The sequence below is a fragment of the Oryctolagus cuniculus genome, chromosome 9 (genome assembly GCF_051225735.1).
Source record: "Oryctolagus cuniculus isolate XC-2025 breed Fujian yellow rabbit chromosome 9, ASM5122573v1, whole genome shotgun sequence".
NCBI lineage: Eukaryota > Metazoa > Chordata > Mammalia > Lagomorpha > Leporidae > Oryctolagus > Oryctolagus cuniculus.
Genome location: NC_142875.1, coordinates 113,863,871 through 113,884,121, shown reverse-complemented (window position 1 = coordinate 113,884,121; position 20,251 = coordinate 113,863,871). Strand labels below are relative to the sequence as shown.

At 39.0% G+C, this 20,251-nt stretch overlaps 1 protein-coding gene across 7 annotated transcripts in view; it reads left to right on the top strand.

The window, feature by feature from the left end:
• The window catches only part of EPS8 (EGFR pathway substrate 8, signaling adaptor), a 188,473-nt gene that overhangs the window by 4,865 nt on the left and 163,357 nt on the right, over positions 1 to 20,251 (top strand). For 2 of the 7 annotated variants that reach the window (XM_089303878.1, XM_089303881.1), the window contains exon 2: positions 12,548 to 12,684. The exons of 4 other annotated variants lie outside the window; for them this stretch is intronic. The gene's annotated coding sequence lies outside the window, so the exon portion shown is untranslated. Of the gene's footprint in view, positions 1 to 12,547; positions 12,685 to 20,251 lie in introns of those variants that run through there. One more of the 7 variants, XM_089303879.1, reaches the window with a different exon arrangement.

Genomic DNA, 20,251 nt, shown 5'->3' with positions numbered 1-20,251 from the left:
CACTTTATTTACCTAGTGAAGGATGTCTTGGTTGCTTTCAGTTTTTGGCACTATAGATAAAGCTACCGTGGATTTTCATGTGTAGATCTATGAGCAGACATCGTTTTCAAACCAGCTGGGTCAATACCTAGGAGAATGATTGCTGGATTGTATGATACGCTTATGATTAGCTTTATAAAAGAGAGTGTCAGACTCTTTCTCAAAGTGGCTGTACCATTTTGAATTCCCACCAGCAGTGTAGGAGAATACCTGTTGCTCCACATCCTTGCTAACATTTAATTTTATCAGTGTTTTGCATTTTATTAATTCTAATAGGTACATGCAATATCTAATATAAGTATTTTGAAATTCCAAAGGATGTAGATTGTTAACTTCTTTTCATGTTTTCCATCTGTATTTTCTGTGGTAAGATGATGGTTCAGATCTTTTGCTCACTTTTTAATGGACTTGTCTATTTTCTTGTTGGTTATAAAAATTTATTTTTCTTTATATATAAGCACTGTCAGATATATGTTCTACAAATGTTTTCTCCCAGACTGGCTTATCTTAAAATTCTCTTAAGTGTTTTTATCAGAGAAGATTATTTTTATTTTTTTTTTAATTTTTTGACAGGCAGAATTAGTAAGAGAGAGAAAGAGAGAGAGAGAAAGGTCTTTCTTCTGTTGGTTCACCCCCAAATGGCCGCTACAGCTGGCACTGTGCCGATCCGAAGCCAGGAGCCAGGTGCTTCCTCCTGGTCTCATGCAGGTGCCGGGGCCCAAACACTTGGGCCATCCTCCACTGCCCTCCTGGGCCACAGCAGAGAGCTGGACTAGAAGAGGAGCAACCGGGACTAGAACCCGGCACCCATATGGGATGCCAGCGCCACAGGAGGAGAATTAACCAAGTGAGCCACTGCGCGGCCCCTTTTTTTATTTTTTAACACATTTATATGAAAGGCAGAATGAGCAAGAGAGAGAGAGAGAGATCTCCATCTTCCATCTGTTGGTTCACTCTCAAGTGGCCACAACAGCCAGGGCTCAGCCGAATGAAGCCAGGAGCCAGGAACTCCATCTTGGTCTCCCAGCTGAATGGCAGGGACCCAAGTTTTGGTCCATCTTCTGCTGCCTTCCCCGGTACATTAATGGGAAGCTCAATCAGAAGCAGAGCAGCCAGGATTCATACTGGCACTCCAGTATGGGATCCCAGCATCACAGATGATGGCTTATTTCTACTGCATCATAATGCTGGCCCCAAGTGATTTTAATGAAACCAACTACCAATTTTGTGGATAGGCTTTTAGTGTCATATTTAAAAACTCATCATTAAACTTAAGACTACCTATGTTTTATCCTCCTTTTTCTTTCTTTTGAAAAGTTTCATAGCTTTGCAATTTTACATTTTGGTCAATGGTCTGTTTTGAGTTAATTTTTGTGAAAGGTATAAGATCTATGTCTCCAGTACACATAAAGGTGATTTTTAAGGGAATAGATTGTAAATTAGGTTTATAATAGAAAGCATTTTTATTTATTTAAAAATATTTATGTTTTTGAAAAGCAGAGTGACCAGAGGGAGAAAGGGAGGAAGAGTGGGAGGGAGAGATGGGCAGATAGAGACACACAGGCACACACACACACACACATACAGATATCTTCCATAGACTGGCTCATTCCTCAAATGGCAACAGTAGCCCAAGCTGGGGCAGGCTGAATGAAGCCAGGAGCCAGGCACTCCATCAGAGTCTCCTGTGTGAGTGACAGGGGCTGGATTGGAAGTGGAGCAGCCAGCATTCTAATGCTAGATGCTGGCATTGCAAGTGTTGCCTTAACCTATTGTGCCTTGACACTGCCCCCAGGAAAGTGTTTTAGTTTGATGTTTAAAAACTGTTCTGCAAAATTGCTTACTAGGAACAGTTGAGAAATGCCTTGGGGATTAAAATATAATACAACATCCATTGGGTGTAGAGGTTGGTTCCTAGACATTCTGCATGATTCATTTTCCTCTTCCTAATTGACTGAGAGATTCTTTGTGTGTAAGTGTAGTTAGTCCAGAGTAACATCCATCTGTTCTTTTAGATTTAACCATAGGAAACAAAGTTTTCTTTCTTACAAGAGTATCTGGAATAGGGAATTTGCAGGGTGTATGCTAGGAAGAACAGATGATGCCTGCACTGGTTAGAAATTCAACTAAGACTTAACTGTAACTTAACAACAGCACTTGCATTGGTCTTGAATCTTAACCTCCTGGCACTCCTCCTGCACCAGTGGCTTTTTTTCAAGTACCTGTCTTTTGGCAAACATTTTGTGTTATTGACACTGGGGTGAAGGTATTTATATTGATTCATTTAAGTTAAAGCAAACAGCTTTCAAGTAGGCTCCTGGGGGAGGGGGGGCTGACATAATAGTTCCTTTGGTGTGGCAGGTGTTGCATACATTATCTCCTTTAACTCTTTTTTAATCAAGAGCTCTTACTCTTTACTGTCTCATTCCCTCCATAGTATAGAGGGAGTAGGCTCAGAAAAATAAACTTGCACATGATTCCCATGGGAAGAAACAGAGCTGGAATGGGAACCTTGATCTTTTTGAGTTCAATAACCCTGCCCTTTCCACTTAGCTGTGCTGTCTCTCACGAAAGAAAAAGTACAAGGCCAGGATCCAGGATGTCCTAGATTTTAAAATTCTTTCACTTAAATGATTATTGAGTTAACAGTGAATGACTCAAAAGATTGTGTATGTAAAATTTGCTTTCTTTTCTTCTGTTCACTGTTTGAGCTACATCCCACTGACCAGAGGTGTGTGGTGTTGGAACATGTTTACAAAGAGTGAGGTTCTCTTCAAAAGAGGAAATGGTGGGGGATTAAGGAAAAATAAAACAAGTCATGGTAGCAACCAGCTTGTTGTTTATCCCTTTCTCCCAGTGAATTTTAAGTTTCTCAAGGGCAAGGAATTCAGTTATCTTTGAATCTCCTGTGGTGCTCAAGCACAGCATATCACATGGGATATACACTTGCAAAGTGCTTGTGAAATGAAATTAGCACTTATTATCATACTTTTTACAGACTAAATATTTAGAAGGGGAACGAGTGTTTCTCCAAAATGAAGTTGAGCATTATTCCATTTCATTTGTTTATTCATCCATCATTTATTAAGCATTTGTTGCATATCTTTTCTGTGCCAGCCACAGAAAATACAAAGATGAATTAAGACAGGATCTCTGCCTTCTGTCATCCGGAGACTCAGAGATGGGAGGCAGCCAGACAAGCTCTTCAGCAGAGTGTGGAGCTACAGGAAGTCCACATTAAAAAGTGAACAATGGACTTTGGAGTCAGGGAGACCGTATCTATTTAGTTTTCTTATCTAAGAAGTGGGAATAACAATAGTAACCTACTTGACACAGTTGTTGTGGGGGGAAGTTAAATTAAAAAAAAATAGTATATAAATTTATGTTCCAGTGCATGTAGAAAGGAGAGACTTACTTTGGCCAAGGGAGTGAGAGAATTTTCTTCCCTGGCGAAGATGACATTTGAGTTTTACAGGATGAATTTTTGAGGCTTGGAACGAGTCTAAGGTGCAACACTAGGGCGTACCAAGCAGAAAGACGAATTTGTGTGGCATGTGCAGAATGTGTTGGCATGATGGGAGTAGACATTCTGCATATTCCTACATTTAGAGCTGATGGGATTGTTAGAAATGAATAACCAGTTATTTTTTTATTTTTGTAAGTAACCTTACAACACACTACTCATTATGTTGCAGTAGGAGAGAATAAAGGTACCAAACCTGTTTAAGAATTGCATGATTCTTCCCCTCTAATCATGTGGCTGTCAAAATATAGCCCTGTGTATAGTAGTGCTCCTTTTGAGTTCTGTGATTCTCAAGTGATTATATAGGAAATATTAAAGAGGACTTGCATGTTTTTGAATGATGTCAGAGGGACTGTCTGAAACCATTCTCACTCTTAGGTTTGTTAGCATAGTGATTTCAAGGTGTGATATCCTATGAAGGCAAAAGCTAGTCCTCTTTGAGCCAGTCTAGAATTCTTTTATTAATTTATTTTTTAAAGATTTATGTATTTAATTGAAAGGCAGAGATAGAGAGAGAGGGAGAGAGAGAGCGAGCGAGTGAACTTCTTTCTGGTGGTACATTTCTCGAATGGCTGCAATGGCCGGGGCTGGGCCAGGCCGAAACCAGGAGCCAGGAGCTTCTTCTGGGTTTCCCATCTGCTGCTGCTTTCCCAGGCACATTAGCAGGGAGCTGGATCAGAAGTGGAGCAGCCAGGACTCAAACTGGCATCCGTATTTGATGCTGGCACTACAGGCAGAGGCTTAACCCTCTATACCACAGTACCAGCCCCACCAGTCTAGAATTCTAAGCCATGAATACTTTCTGAACAGACCTTGAAGCAATACTTAGGAATGTGCTAAAATAATGTGTGAAATGAATTGTGTGCTTGATGAGAGGTTGGAGTTCTGCAGTTGAAAATTGTGTTTTTACTCTAAGGAGAGAAAGACAAAGAGCAAGAGAAATAGAAAAAGAAAAATGAAGTCCAGTAGAAGGAAGGGAAGTTTGTAGTTAAAGGGAGGGATAAACATTTTTAAAGTCTGTTATTGAAGGATGTTGAATTTCATTTTGTTTAGAAAATCTTGTTTTAGTACCATTAGAATATTACCTAAGCTATTCCCTGTTCTAGAAATATCATCTGTGTTGTTGAGATATTTGTTGATCTGATACAATAATATATTTCCAGTCTGAAATTTGTGATAATTAAACACTGTATTTTTTCCTGTACATTCTGGTATTTTGGTGTATTTTAATATTTTAGTTATTTTTAATATTTTTCTTTAGAGAATAAAATGTTGAAAAAGGTGGCCAGAAAGCAGTAAACATTCCTTTTGAAAATACATTGAATATAATTTACCTAATTTTCAACAATAATTTTGACATTTGAGTTTAATGGTAATTTTAGATTTGAATTTATAAAAAGATAGTTTTAAGTACCTGACTTTTAAAATTCAGAGAAAGCTATGCTAGTGGTGACCCAGAGTGAAGATACTGCTTCACCACGGTAGGTTGTCATAATCTAAAAGCTTGCTTTGCTTTCTTTTTGATGGACCTGTATTTCATGAAATTCAACTTGTGGGTAAGCTGGCAAGTTAATGACTTGTTTTTAGTCAGACAAACTCTGCATTTCATTGTTCCTTCCACATATGGAAGAAAATAGAACATTACTGAATTGAGATAGATTTTTTCCCCTCCTCTTCCCACAGAAGCATGTTCAGGATATTTCTGTTTATAGGTGTGTTTTGTATCCAATTTCTCTTCCCAGTAGATTTGCACAATGTTAACTCTTTTATGATAAACTATATGTAGCTGGGAGTTTTAGTATGTGACTCTTTAATCTAGGAATGTTAATTTAGAATCCCTATCTTTATATTGAGTTGTCTTTTCTCGTTTTCATGTGTTATCTACATGATCAGGTAACTTCTAGTATATGGGCTTTTTTCAGTATTATGTACTACAACTACAGTGTCAAATTTTTTGTGTACCAAGATCATTTTAGTCAAAAGAGAGCTAAATTTTGTTGGTATTTTTTATTTAGCTCTTTGTGAGGGCCTTCTTAGATTCTGAATAATTTAGAAGCAATGGAATTCCTTCTGTGATAAAAATCTTGTCCTTGGGCCAATTCTTGTAGAATTAGTCACATGAAATTCATAAAGGTGTGTGATTAACATGTGTGACCAAAGAATATGTGTTAGAGTTTTTAATCATTAGGGAAAATAGCTCTGTAAAGACTTTAATATGCATTAATTTATAGATTTGCTTAAAGTATCACCACTTTTAATTTTATGTGAATAATCCACAATAGCCAAGCCTGAACAACAGTGTACAAGAGAACCTGAAAAAGTTTGTGAAAAATGGAAATAAAAGGTAAGATTACTTTGAAGCAGAATATTTTTGAAACCAATGCCTATTTTTAAAATAATACACATTTTCCATGAACTTTTTGGAGACTGCTTGATCAAGAATAATAGAAAAATCATAACTTCATTACATGAAGGAAGAATCAAATTATTTTTTTATATATTAGTATGTTTGCTGTCCTTATGGAATCACCAAATTGTTCCAAGCGTATGTTGTCTTAGATTTTCATATCTTTTTTTTTTTTTAACCCAAACTGTTGAAACAAAAATTTTCAGCATTGGTTGCTACAGCTGATTCATGCATTTGGCCACATTTTAGATATTTCACACTCTGTCGTAGGACTTGCTACTTTTCATGGTCTCATGAAGAAAACAGCCCTGTTAAAATTAGGAAGCAGATAAGTGATCACGTGGGGTGTCCCCGAGACTCCAAAGCATGGCCCTCCTGCCGCCTTGCCCCTGTCTTCAGCCCTAGTGTCTGGAAGCCTTTTTCCAAATGAATTTGATTGAAATACATATTTTCATAACTTTGCAATCTTTCCAGTCACAGTTCTAGATTTTTCTCACAGCCTGGTGAGAGCTCAGTAGTGGAGGGAGAAGTTTGGGTAAGAAGAAACACTCATAGTGGTGAAACTTAGGCAACTAGAGGTTTGAAACAGAGCAGTTATTGAAGCTCCCAGTACCTTCATCTTATCAGAGGTCGTGAGTTATTTTGGAAATAGTACAGGCGGCCGGGGTGGTGGCGCAGCCCTGGCCTAAAGCGCCAACATTCCATAGGGGCACCGGTTCGAGACCCGGCTGCTCCACTTTTGATCCAGCTCTCTGCTATGGCCTGGGAAAGCAGTGGAATATGGCCCAAGCCCTTGGGCCCCTGCACCCCCGTGGGAGATCTGGAAGTAGCTCCTGGCTCCTGGCTTCGGATCGGCGCAGCTCCGGCCATTGCAGCCAATTGGGGAGTGAACCAGCAGATGGAAGACCTCTTTCTCTCTCTCTTTGCCTCTCCTTCTCTCTCTGTGTAACTCCTCTGACTTTCAAATAAATAAATCTTAAAAAAAAAAAAAAGAAATAGTACAATTTGTTAGGAAGAGAAGGAAATCTTATCCAGAGTAAGTATGCTAATAGTGCTTAGCTTTGGAGTGCATCTTAACACCATTCAGTTTTTATATTAATTGTGAACACCATGGTTATGTTCATATATTTGAATATATGGTACTGATTTCTTTTTTACACTTAAAGAAACATATTGTTGGACAAGTAGACACACACAGAGCGGGGGGAGGGAGGAAGGGAAGGGAGGGAAGGAGAGAGAGAGAGAGACAGACCCATCTATGGGTTCACTCATCAGATGCCTGTTATGATTAGGACTGGGCTACAACTGGGTCCTGGGAATTCAGTCAAGGTCTCCCATGTGGATGCAGGAACTTGAGCAATCACAGCTGCTTTCTAGGGTTTTCATTAGCAGGAAGCTAGAATCAGGACTCAGAGTCGGGAATAAAACCTAGGTGTTCTGATTAGGGATGTAGCCATCTCAACCACTAGCTTAAATGCCTGTTCCTTTTGGACATTTTTTTTTGTAGGAGTTCCTTATCCTAAGAGATTTTAGAATTTTAATTAAAATATACCTGAAGTGAAGTTGCACGTTATATAAAATAATTTTATATATGGTACTCCTTGACTTCATAAAGGGTTTTCAAACAGGAATAGTAGTTTCTCCTTTTACTCCTCCCTCCTTCACTTATATCTGCTTCCTGTAGTTATTTCTTTTTGTCTGTAGCAAGCAGTTAATGCAATAGATAAAGCATAATTTTGAGAGTTCTCACTGGACTGCAGGATAGATCTGAAAAAATGGGGTAATTTAATCCAGTGACTGCTGGTGACATTTTGTATTACATTTATGGGTTTCCAAGGCATTTATATGATTATTTATTTTTATTTATTTATTAATTTATTTTTGACAGGCAGAGTTAGACAGAGAGAGAGACAGAGAGAAAGGTCTTCCTTCTGTTGGTTCACCCCCGAAATGGCCGCTATGGCTGGCGCGCTGTGCCGATGCAAAGCCAAGAGCCAGGTGCTTCTTCCTGGTCTCCCATGCGGGTGTAGGGCCCAAGTGCTTGGGCCATCCTCCACTGCCTTCCCGGGCCACAGCAGGGAGCTGGACCAGTAGAGGAGCAACTGGGACAGAATCTGGTGCCCTGACCCGGACTAGAATGCAGGGTGCCGGCACTACAGGCGGAGGATTAGCCTAGTGAGCTGTGGCGCCTGCCCATTTATGTGATTAAGCTATTGTTATATGGAGATGCAAAATATTGGATAAATTTCTAATGGGTAAAGTGTTAAAATAGAACCCATAAGCCATTTCTTTCTTCCTTTTTTTTTTTTTAAGATTTTTTTTTTTTTATTTGAAAGAGTTACAGAGAGGCAGAGGCAGAGAGAGAGAGAGAGATTGGTCTTTACCATGCTGGTTCACTCCCCAAATGGCCACAACAGCCAGAGCTGGGCCGATATGACACCAGGAGCCAGGAGCTTCTTCTGGGTCTCCCACATGGGTGCAGTGGCCCAAAGACTTGTGCCATCTACCACTGCTTTCCCAGGCCTTAAGCTGAGAGCTGGATCAGAAGTGGAGCAGCTGGGACTCAAACCGGTGCCCATATGGGATGTTGGTAGTGCAGGCTGCGGCTTTACCTGCTACACCACAGTGCTGGCACTCCTATAAGCCATTTCTACTACACCTAGGGATCTTTGATTATATTCTGTTAGAAACAATGTATTATTTCACACAAATATGTATTAAATATTTATTCATTAAATGAACAGAAAAGACTTTGAGTTCCAAACATGGAAATTCCTTTTCTTGCAAGACTTAATAGCCAAACATTTGTAGCTAACATTGGCTTTATTAGACTAATATGGACCCTAATTGGATTTTGGACATTGGGTGTAACCATTACCTACTAATTCATAGAGGCTAGTCTTGCTCTGTGTTAGCTCCTGGGGCAATAGATTGAATATAGTGGTTGGCATTTTAGATTAGGTAACTCATCTAAGCCTATCAGGTTTTTCTGTCTTGCAGAGGAATTCAGGAAGTTGGTTGGTTTTTGAAAATGTTGTTTGTTTTCATTTACTTTAAAGAGAGAGAGAAGGAGAGAGAGATAGATACCATCTTCTGTCTGCTGGTTGACTTCCCAAATAGAAAAGCCAGAGCTGGGGCATGCCAAAGCCAGGAGCAGGAACTCTATCTAGGTCTCCTACCTGGTGGCAGGAGCCCAAGAACTTGAGCCATCATCTGTTACTTCCCGGGGTGAGCATTTGCAAGAAGCTGGATCAGAAGCAGAGTAGGGGCTCCAAACCAGGTACTCATAAGAGGATGGCATCCAAATCCATGGCTTACCCACGCACCACAGTACCTGCCCTAGGAGTCTGGAGAATTTTCCAAAGACTTACTTGAGAATATGTTTAAACGTTTATTGCCAGAGAAACTAGTTCAACCAGCAATGTATTTTTTTTTCCCCTGAGAGAACTTTTAAAAACTTTTGTTGTTTATTTAGGACATCTGCCATTCTATGAGTCTGCTCAGTATCTCACTTCCCATGTTGGATCACTCTCCCCTTTATTTACTCCATCGGTTAGCGTTAGCAGGTACTAGACTTGTCTATGTGCTCCCTTTGACTCCCAGTCCCTCCACCATGACCAACTGTGAACAGAAACTGATCACCTGGAACAGTGAGATGGCATTGGTACATGCCACCTTCAGGCATGGAAAGCCAAGACACTCTGGCAAAAGATCTCTGCGAGTGAGATCCCAGTGGAAAGAACAGGTCTTCAAAGAAGGAGGTACCTTTCTCTGAAGGGAGGAGAGAACCTCCACTTTGACTATGACCTTGTCTAAACAAGATAAGAGTCGGAGAACTCAGAGGGCTTCCATAGCCTTGGAAACTCATGACTGGAGCATAGGGAGATTACTGATGCCATAGACAGGAGTGTCAATTGGTAAAGTCAACAACAGGAGTCACTGTGCACTTACTCCTCATGTAGGATCTCTGTCCTTAATGTGCTGTACATTGAGATTTAATGCTATAACGAGTACTCAAACAATATATTTCACTTTGTGTTTCTATGGGGGTGCAAACTGTTGAAATCCTTACTTAATGCATACTAAACTGATCCTCTGTAAAAAAAAAAAAAAAAAAAAAAAAAAAAAAAAAAAAAAAGAAATTATCAATTCCCAACTTGACTCTCACTGGGATTAAACATGACAATAGGTCTGCTCTGATTTCATCATCATTTAAAAAAAATCATCTATTATTTTTCACTTTATGTTTCTGTGTGGGAGCAAACTGTTGAAATCCATACTTGATGTATACTAAGCTGATCTTCTGTATATTAAGATAATCAAAAATGAATCTTGATGTGAATGGAAGGGGAGAGGGAGTGGGAAAGGGGAGGGTTGTGGGTGGGAGGGACGGTATGGGGGGGAAGCCATTGTAATCCATAAGTTGTACTTTGGAAATTTATATGCATTAAATAAAAGTTTAAAAAAAAAAAAAAACTTTTGTTGTGATCATTTTATCTTCTTCTTCTTCTCTCTCTAATTACTCTTGCAAAGTTTTGTTACTGCTGTCAACCATAATGATTACTAGAATGGATAATATCAGGGCCAGCACTGTGGCTTAACAAGTTAAAACCCTGGCCTTTGGTGCCTGCATTCCATATGGGTGCCAGTTCAATTCCCAGCTGCTCCACTTCGACATTGCTCTCTGCTAATGTGCCTGGGAAAGCAGTGGAGGATGGCCCAAGTCCTTGGGCCCCTGCACCCACGTGGGAGACCTGGAAGAAGCTCCTGGCTTCAGATAAGCTCAGCTCTGGCCATTGCGGCCATTTGGGGAGTGAACCAGTGGTTGGAAGACCTCTTACTCTGTCTCTACCTCTCTCTATTGTCGCTCCCCGTCTTCGTGGAGGAACGACACAGGACCCTGCGCTGTTCTTTTGTCTGCTCAGCCCTCCCCGGGTTTGCTGCTGGTTCTTCCCGGGTTGGCTACCATCCCTTCCACCTCCGTGGAAGGGCGGTTCCCCCTGCCACTTTCCCCACTTCCGTGGGGGAGCGGCAAACTGCCAGCCGGCTCTCTCGGGGGCTGCACAGGTGTTCCTTCAGATAGATGTTCCTGGTGCATGTTGTCTCTCTCCTCCTTTATAGTCCTCTTCCACCAATCCCAACTCTGCTACCCACACGCCGAGTACGCTGCTCTCCTCCAATCAGGAGCAGCTCCTGCAGCTTGTCAAGTTGGTGAGAGGCAGCTGTGTAGAAGCTGTTTCCTCCTCTCCCAGCGCCATATTGTGGGAGAGCAGATGCATAGAATAAGTCTTAATTCCAGTAACTTAGTCTAGTCCAAGTTGCTCCCAGTTGCTCCCCACACTCTATAACTCTGTATTTCAGATAAATAAAATAAATCTTAAAAAAAATAGAATGTATAATACCAAGGCAAAAAAAATCTTTAAAAGGAAAATCATAGAAGAAAAATGCATACACAATAGTGTATTGAATATAATAAAATACATATAGAATTGTTCTTTGTGTTGATGAGATGAGTTTTGTTGTAGAGGCCCCAGGTCCTCTTGGATTCACTTCAGCCTCTTCAGTCATCCTTTGCGTGATGTGCACAGATGAGAAAATTATACAGAATTAGGGATTGGAGTAAGTCTTTGGCAGGCCCATTGGCTGAAAGCAGCCCAGTCGCGTTATATGATCTCACAGTTATAGACATAACAAACTATATTTGAAAGAAAATAAATTTTTTCAGTAGAATTTATCTGTCAATAAAGAAATATTTAAAATTAAATAAGTGTCTATAATGAGGATATTGTGATGAACAAGATGGACTAGTGCCCAGTCTTAGAAAGCCTCTGTTGAAGGCAGTACAAACACTAAAAAGAAGCATTGTCTTTGGACCAGGTAAATGGTAAAAAAAAATGTGGAAATTAAAGGATAACTCTTTGACTTCTCTTTCTCCTTAATTTCAATACATTTTCCCATTCAAATATTCAAAAAATTCATTTTTTTCATTAAAATATGAAGATGTCCTACATTCATTGATGCTATGGATTTATAAAACAAGTCTATTTCCAAATTATATATGATTTTACAATAGCTGCACAAAGGAACATTTGTTATTTGTGAGCTCTGGGAAAAATTACAGTATACAAATACTTCCTTTGAAAGACTTTCAGCTATTAAAGTCAGTTTCATATCAGATCATACAAGTATGGCTTGTGTTTTTCATATATACTATTCAGTGTTTCTTTTTTTGTTCCTGGAAACTTTTAGGAATGAAGAAGCCATTATTCATAAAATGAAGTCACACTAAAGACTTCAGGCTGGTTGTAAAGTGTCAAACTCTGGAGATGGGGAAAATATTATCTTGGATTTTGAAGACTACCAAATGAGTTGCACAGTTGCAAAATCGCTTTTGCATTTCCCTTGCAAGAAAGGAGAATGTATACTCCTCCCCCTTACGCAGAGCCAGCACACCTCTCAGATTACACACCATTGAAATGATCCTCACAATGGGTTTGGCTCATGTGTTTCTAGTTAGCTCCTATGAATGAAAGATTCATAACTATCTATTTCAGAAAACTTCTTTATTTGTGTCGCAGAAAGCTTCATTGTTTAGTAGCAGAATCACAAGAATTGCTTTTAAATCCTACATCAGCCTGTGTGCCTTGGACCACGAATGACTCTGAACTTTGACAAAAAAAGCAAAAAGACTTCTGTGTACAATGGAAAGTCCAAGGTAAATATTTATGAAATCACTGATTACCTTGTTGGCTGTGGAAGGAGAAAAGTGCCTGAGTTTCCCCACAATCTTAGTGATTTGGATCAAAATTTTTGTCGCTGCTACAGAAAATGCTGCTAACCTTTCTCTTATCTTGACTGTTGGATACTGCACAACAGGACTGCAGGGAGGAGGAAGTCACCCACGCTTGCCAGACAGATGGTTGGAGTCCCCGTGGCAACCTTGTGACCTAATTTTCCAAGCTCTGTCTACCTAACTAGAGAGTTATAACTGTGGGTAGTTGGCTTAAGTAACACTAGGCTTGTGTCCTGGTGAGGGGCGGAGTGGGCAGAAGGAGCCATAAATCCATCTCTGCAGGTTAGCCAAGTCCATACCATACAAGCACTTCTGTTCTAAGAGAAAACTTTAGTTCATTGCTTCTTCATTTTAGTTAGTATACCTTATTTGTGAATCAGAAGATTTTTTTTTAAATCACTGACTTCCTAAAGTTATTTTTGAAAATTTTTTCTTTTTAAGAAAAAGAGTGAATATATTGGTAAGAGTTCATGGAATCATTTCCATGCTTTTATTCTGCAGTCAGTCAGTTTGTACATTTCTGGTGACAGTTGCTCAACTACATAAATAATGCTGGTTTTCTGTCACTTAACAGATATTTGTTAATACATAAATTTGATTATGTCTATCAAAGTCACAGCTTGTGCCATAAATTGCTATTGCAAAAGAAAGAGAATTGTAGGTACTATATGAAGTATTTTTGTTTGGCCAGACATTGACTTCTAATTGCCACCTTGCCTGTTTACACTGGCTAGACGTAAGTAGGAGCTGTCTTCCCATGATATGCTTATGGTTTGTATAATATGTTATATCAAAATAATATACAAGGTTGTTTACTGGAATTATAAAACAGATGCAGCCTATTTAAGCAAGGCTTAGTGGAATCACATTATTTTTTCTAATAAGAACTTGTATTTGGAATATTTACTTCCTTTTGCCACACTGTTTCTCTCTTTTTCCACCCTGATCCTATCTCCAGCAAAACTTAAGAGGGCTGGCAAATGCAGTCCTAAAATATTTCGTGTCTCTTTAACAAACAAATGGTCCCATGCATATCTTTAATACCAGTTTGTATCAGGGTGTGTTCATCCATTTTACTGCTTTTTCTGAGAATGCTTGGGGTTCTGTGGCTTGATTGCCTTCTAATTTTCACCTTGACTTAAACCAGAGTGTAGTAAGAATCATTAATAATTAAAATTAATAACATTGGATTGTCATTAAAAAATTTAGGCCTCTGTCTATTGTGAAATGTATTATGGTGTTGGTTTTAAATGCTTTCTCTTTTATACAAAGATATTTCCAGAAATTCCTGGAAAAATGGAATTAAAAATTTTAATTTGGTGGATTCCCTGCATAGTTTTTTCATAATGATATTTTCCATGAACTTTTTGAAGTTCCCTTGTATTTACATGTCTATGCCCAAGTGTTTATATTGTAGGCATTTGGGGCTCACCTGTCTCCTAGTGTGATACTCTACATATCTGGAACATTCTCTTTAAGTGTCCTCTTGCTGCTGCCTTATTTCTGACTTCTTCCCAGCTAAGATTCTTGAAGAGAAGTTCTTAGCTATTGTTTGTTCTTCCTCACTTCTATGGTTGTCAACCCTCTGTATCCTGGGGCCAGAGCTCACATCTCTGAACCAAACCAAAGGGATGATGTTCAGGTTTTACTTTAATTTTACTGAAGCACTTACCTGAAGCCTTTGAAGATGTGAATTGTGTTTTGTTCACAACTGAATTTTAATCAGCTAGAATTTCCAGGATTTTATAGATTTGTGTGGCTCCCATGGTGTTATTGTTTCTTGATGCACATCTACCTCTCTTTTGTTTTTTGTCTACACTTGGAAACTTTTCCTTGGGATAGAATAGATCCCTAAGAGTTGTTCAGAAGTGAAACTTTGCAAATTCTAGCGCCATCTGTTGGTAGCCTTGGAGCCAATGCCTTTTTTTTCCCCTTTGCCTCGGTTCGTTGTTTTGTGCATTATCTCAACATGCATGAGATGAGAAGTTTCTGAATTTTTCAGAATTCTTTTCTCAGCCACCGTATCCTTTCATGTGACATTCTCTGTTTCATTCTCTTTGAAGGTGACCTTAGTTACTCACATAGTTTCAGTCAAGGCAACTGACTCTCAATTCCTTATCTTCAGCTGGTACCTTTCTCCTGGGCTCTAACCCTTTAGTTATGACTGTGCCTGGATGCCAAATAGGTCCCTTAGACATCACGTTTCCCCAAATAAATTTATTTTTTTTCCAAACTCCACTCCCCTGGCTTCTTTTCCTGTCCCTCTAAATGAAGCCTCTGTTAACCAGAAGACAATCTCAGGAATTTGATTTTTTCCTGGACTTTTTTTTTTCTCTCTCTTATCCACCATGTTGCTCCATCATTAAATGAGCAGTCTCCACACCCTGTTCATCAGTATTTTAAATATCTGGGCTCTCCTTTCTTGCTTATCTCACTGCTAATCTTGCTTAAAATTCTTCACTATGTTCCCGCCCCTCAACTCCATGCTCATTCCTCTGTGCAGTGGCACACGATGAAGGCCTCGTGGAACATAGCCTGTGCTTTCCTTTCCAGCCTCATTCTTTCACTCACAGGGTCCACAAACACCATAATTATTGCAGTTCCCTGAACACATGAAGCTTCAATCATCCATGACTTTGCATGTGCTGTTCCTCTCTGCCTGGAGTTTCCTCTTTTTCAACCTTATCATCTTGTTCACATGGCATCTACGCAGTATTTTAGGTTCACCTTCCTGATCCCTTTCTGGGAAAGTGCCCATTTGGTATTTCATATTTACTTCAAAGCAGTTAACTACGTTGCATTGTATGGTTTTATGTACTATTTTCTTTCCAACCAGTCTATGGACATTTACAAGAAAGAATGGCTGGGTAATCTTTTGCTTCTCTTGGACCTTAGCAGAGTGAGGAGCACACCATGTTTACTTGAGTTTTGTTTTGATATATATCCGTTGAATGAATGCTTACCATGAATTTTGGTCCTGCTGAGATTCCCATCCCTACTGTATGTGTCAATAAAATAGGATAGAAAAACCGAGCAGAATCCATTTGTCCGCTATCTGACATTTTCCCGTCCTTTCTTAGAGAAAGCAGAGATACAACTGTGAGATAAATGCAGTGTGTCTGCTATGTTGTTCCATTTGCCTTTCCCCTGCTTTTCTTCTGTAGTTTGCACTTTGTGTTTGGGCCAAGCTTACTCTTCCATTCAGTGGCTTACTGTCTGGAGTTCAAAAGGAAAGTTATGATCAGATGACACTTGAGTTTTGTGTTTCCTTTGCCACTTGGATGACTTCCAAGTGTGTTTTCTCCAATTCATTTCCAAAGCTAAAAAATTAAAAGGGAAGAAAATGTGTGAAGGAAATGTGGAATGACTTGAGTTCATGATTAAATCATAGTTTTTTTTTTCTTTGCCCTTTATTTTGCATTCTCAAATTAGCTCTCAATACTGCCACAAATAATACTTTATAATGAGTTGGCCTCAGAAAGAGTTCAATTCTAAGGAGAATTTGTAGCTCATCAGAAGAACGTATCTTCGACCCTTTCTTCTTTACCTGCCATTTCCAATTGGTTGCCAGATCCTGCTGCTTTCACAGGTTTTCACAAAGGTTACTTTAGGTAACCTTTGTCTTTGTCCTTGTGGCTCCATTTTTCATCATTTTAGAGACACATGACCATTTTCTTAAATCGTTGCTTCCCGAATGTCTCTGTTATCTGCCTTCATTGTACTTCAATTCATTTAATTGCTACTTTCAGACTAGTCTTGCCAAAGCCAAGTTCAGATGATATCAGTTCATTACTTGGAAACCTCCTGACTGAAGAAGATTCCTTTTAGGTCTTCCCCAACCTGGTGCTTTCTTTTCATTTTAATTTGTCTGATTTAGCCATGTGAAGTACTATACACTGCTCCCTGAGTACTTAGGTCTTTCCAGTTTCTCTGCATGTAGTGTCTTCCTTGTCTGTACGTGGAGTATCTTGATTTTCATGTACAAACCTAGTCTGTCATCTAAGGTCCAGTTTGTCTTTCATTATAGAATAATCTTTAACTTCTTAAACCTCCTCATCGCAGGAGATCTCTCAGGCACTTATTTCCTTCTCTCTCTCTCTCTCTCTCTCTCTCTCTCTCTGTGTGTGTGTGTGTGTATGTATGTATGTATGTAGATATGTCTTACCTGCTGTTGGGTATCAAGTGTCTCCCCAGTGGCCTGCATATCTGATTTTTACTTTTCACTGGTATGTAAGGCCTAGAGTGTTTTTTCTGTGTGTGATAGATGGTTAATGCATGTTTGTTAAATGAGAAAATAAGTGAACTTTTGCTTTACATCTTCCATCATGAGATGTGTGACAGTATTACTCCAACTCTTAACTTACAAAGCCAAGAGAGATGGGAGTATTTCAAACTCACACTTGCCTTTTCTGTTCATTTGTTTCTGGTCACAAATGTCAAGGTTGGTGTAAAAAGTCAATTTATGACTAAAAGGAAGAGATTGTTCTGATGCTTTCATTAGCCAAACCCTCGTGAAAGGGGCCTGAAATGCTGTGCTTTAGCACATTGTACTTACTGGGCTTGGTTGTAATTACAACTATTTCCCATAGTGGGGGTAATGCTAGCTCTTCCTTTCCTGGCTCTTTATAATTCATTTTGTGTGATTTCCTTGGGTAAACTGAACTGTATTCATTATCGCTTGCTTGAATATTATTTATTAGGTAATTCTTAATCCAGGTATTTTTAATTAATAAAACCTAACTAAAATATTCAAATGATGATGGCACTGTGTGTATTTGTTGGATTATTCAGCTGCTAAGAATAAAATAAGTGCAGAAGAATCCATTTGAAAAATAATAAAACATGGCTTTGTCAGAAAGCTCAAGAAATTTTTGTACTGCGTTTCATTTATGTTGCTCTATAATCAGATTCTTGTAGATGCTAGTGTTAGATAAAAGATTGAAAATATGGTTATTGTTTAGAGATATCTGGTTACTGTTGGTGAAGGATTTAGTATAATATTGGATATTCTCATGACGTGTGGAATAATTTTACAGAATTTATTTTAATTAATGGATCGTTTAATATCTTAAATGATATTTAAGATATTTCTTTGAGAATGTTCTAGGATTTGCAAAAAATAGTATCATATTTGTGTAACCTTTTGAAAGTTGATTAATATCCATATTTTACTTTGCTTTATTTACTTAATATTCTGACTGATTCTGTTAAATATGTCCAAGGAAGTACAGTTTTCATTTATTTATCTCTTGTTCTGCTTATACATGAATACCAAATATGGCATTTAATTTAATGAGTTGATAACATTCGCAATTAACAATGAAAAAAATGACATAACATTTGTGTGTCATATCTCTTGTGCATTTTGTTGAACACATGTCCTTTTATGTTGCCAACATTATTTTATAGAAGCAGAAACTCCTCTTTTTTTTTCTCTTTCCATCTTGGTTAATAGAATATAAATTGAGATTTTAATGAATAACAGTGATTAGTTTTGCCTTGAGAGCATGGGGGAAAGCAGAGAGCTATTTTTTTGCAAATGATTTAAGTACCTTCTAAAAGAACTGTTGGCCATTGCAATTAGGAATTACTATAGTTATAGCTAGTATGTTTTAGTTTTTAAATGTTCATGTGATTTTAATATCATCTGTAAAATATTGAAGGTATGGTTTGATGAAAATAGCCTTTCTAAGAAACGATTTTTGGTCCTTTTCACTTTTCTTTTTTCTTTTTCTATGGGATTACATGCCATGTAAATACAGAGAACTTGGCAGAGAATGCCAGATCCATCCTTTTGTTTTTGCTCATTATTGGCTCATATTTTCCTTGATATCATTACAAGATGACTTGACGAGACAAGTGTCAATATTGTTTAATGTTAACCAGTGTTAACCTACCCTGTGCAAGGAGATCATATTTATTTGAGGTTAACATTGAAAAAGGTCTTTGCTTCCCCCTCCTTTAAAAAACTTGCTTCTGGTAATTCTGAAATTTAAATTATCAGAAATCCAACTTTTAATGTGGTATTCCTGTTAATTAATATTTGGTAAATATTACTCAGTTACCTTTGTGTAATTTGTTAAGAAACTTATTTTTATCACATTTCTTCTTAAAATTCTTAAATCCCAATCCACTTTCCCCCTTCCCCAGGATTATTCAGTAGTTAATTGTATAATCCAGAACAGTTTCACCTATCAATCCCTCTCCCCCCTTCCCCTTCCTCTCTCCCTCCTTTCCTGCTTTCCTCCTTCCTTACTTCCTTCTATCCATCCACTGAGTATCTCCAAGTTCCTTTCCAACTGTAACAGTCTGTTAGACCATGATTTTTTTTTTTAATTTTTTTTTTTTGACAGGCAGAGTGGACAGCGAGAGAGAGAGAGAGAGAGAGAGACAGAGAGAAAGGTCTTCCTTTGCCTTTGGTTCACCCTCCAATGGCCGCCGCGGCCAGTGCGCTGCGGCCGGCGCACCGCGCTGATCCGATGGCAGGAGGCAGGAGCCAGGTGCTTTTCCTGGTCTCCCATGGGGTGCAGGGCCCAAGCACCTGGGCCATCCTCCACTGCACTCCCTGGCTACAGCAGAGAGCTGGCCTGGAAGAGGGGCAACCGGGACAGAATCCGGCGCCCCGACCGGGACTAGAACCCGGTGTGCCGGCGCCGCTAGGCGGAGGATTAGCCTAGTGAGCCGTGGCGCTGGCCTAGACCATGATTTTTTACTCAAGTCAGTTCTCAACTGCAATGAAAGGGTAGCATGAGTCTAATTTCTATGGTAACATTTACAGTTTCTTTACATAGCTCTAAGTTGAGTGGAAAATTTTATTTGTAATGTATGTAGCAACCAAAAAATACCTACCTTTTATTCTCTGGGGAAAGAGTATTTTTTTCCACTTGCAGTATGTTAACTTTAGGAAATCCTCTTGGGAAAACAGGTTTCCAAATAGCCTGAAACTGACAAATGAGTTTTTATGTGAATTTTTCTTTCATTTGGTAGAGTATTGCTAGCAGAGGCTTTTGTGGTTTTTTTTTTTTTTTTTGAAATACTTTTAAAAATTATTTATTTGAGAGGCAGAGAGAGAGAGAGGGAGAGGGAGAGGAGGGGGAGGAAGAGGGAGAGGGAGGGAGATCCGTCGATCCATTGATCCTATCTGCTGGTTCACTCCCCAACTGTGTGCAGCAGCTGGTTTGGACTAGAAGGAAACTGAGAGCTAAGAAAGTCTGTCTCTCTCCTTGGAGGCTGCAGGCACTCAACTACTGGAGCCATCACTGCTGCCTCTCAGTCTGCATTAGCAGGAAGCTGAAACCAGGGCTGGAGCTGCAACTGAAACCCAGGTTCACCAAAATATACTTAACCAGGAGTCTTAACTGAATGTCCCCTAGGATTATTTTTGTAGCACTATTTGCCATCAGTATCTTTTTTTTTTTCTGTGTGTAGCCTGTTAAGGCTTTAGAACAGAAAGGTTCAAAACAAATTTTATAGCTGAAACAGTTTTTTT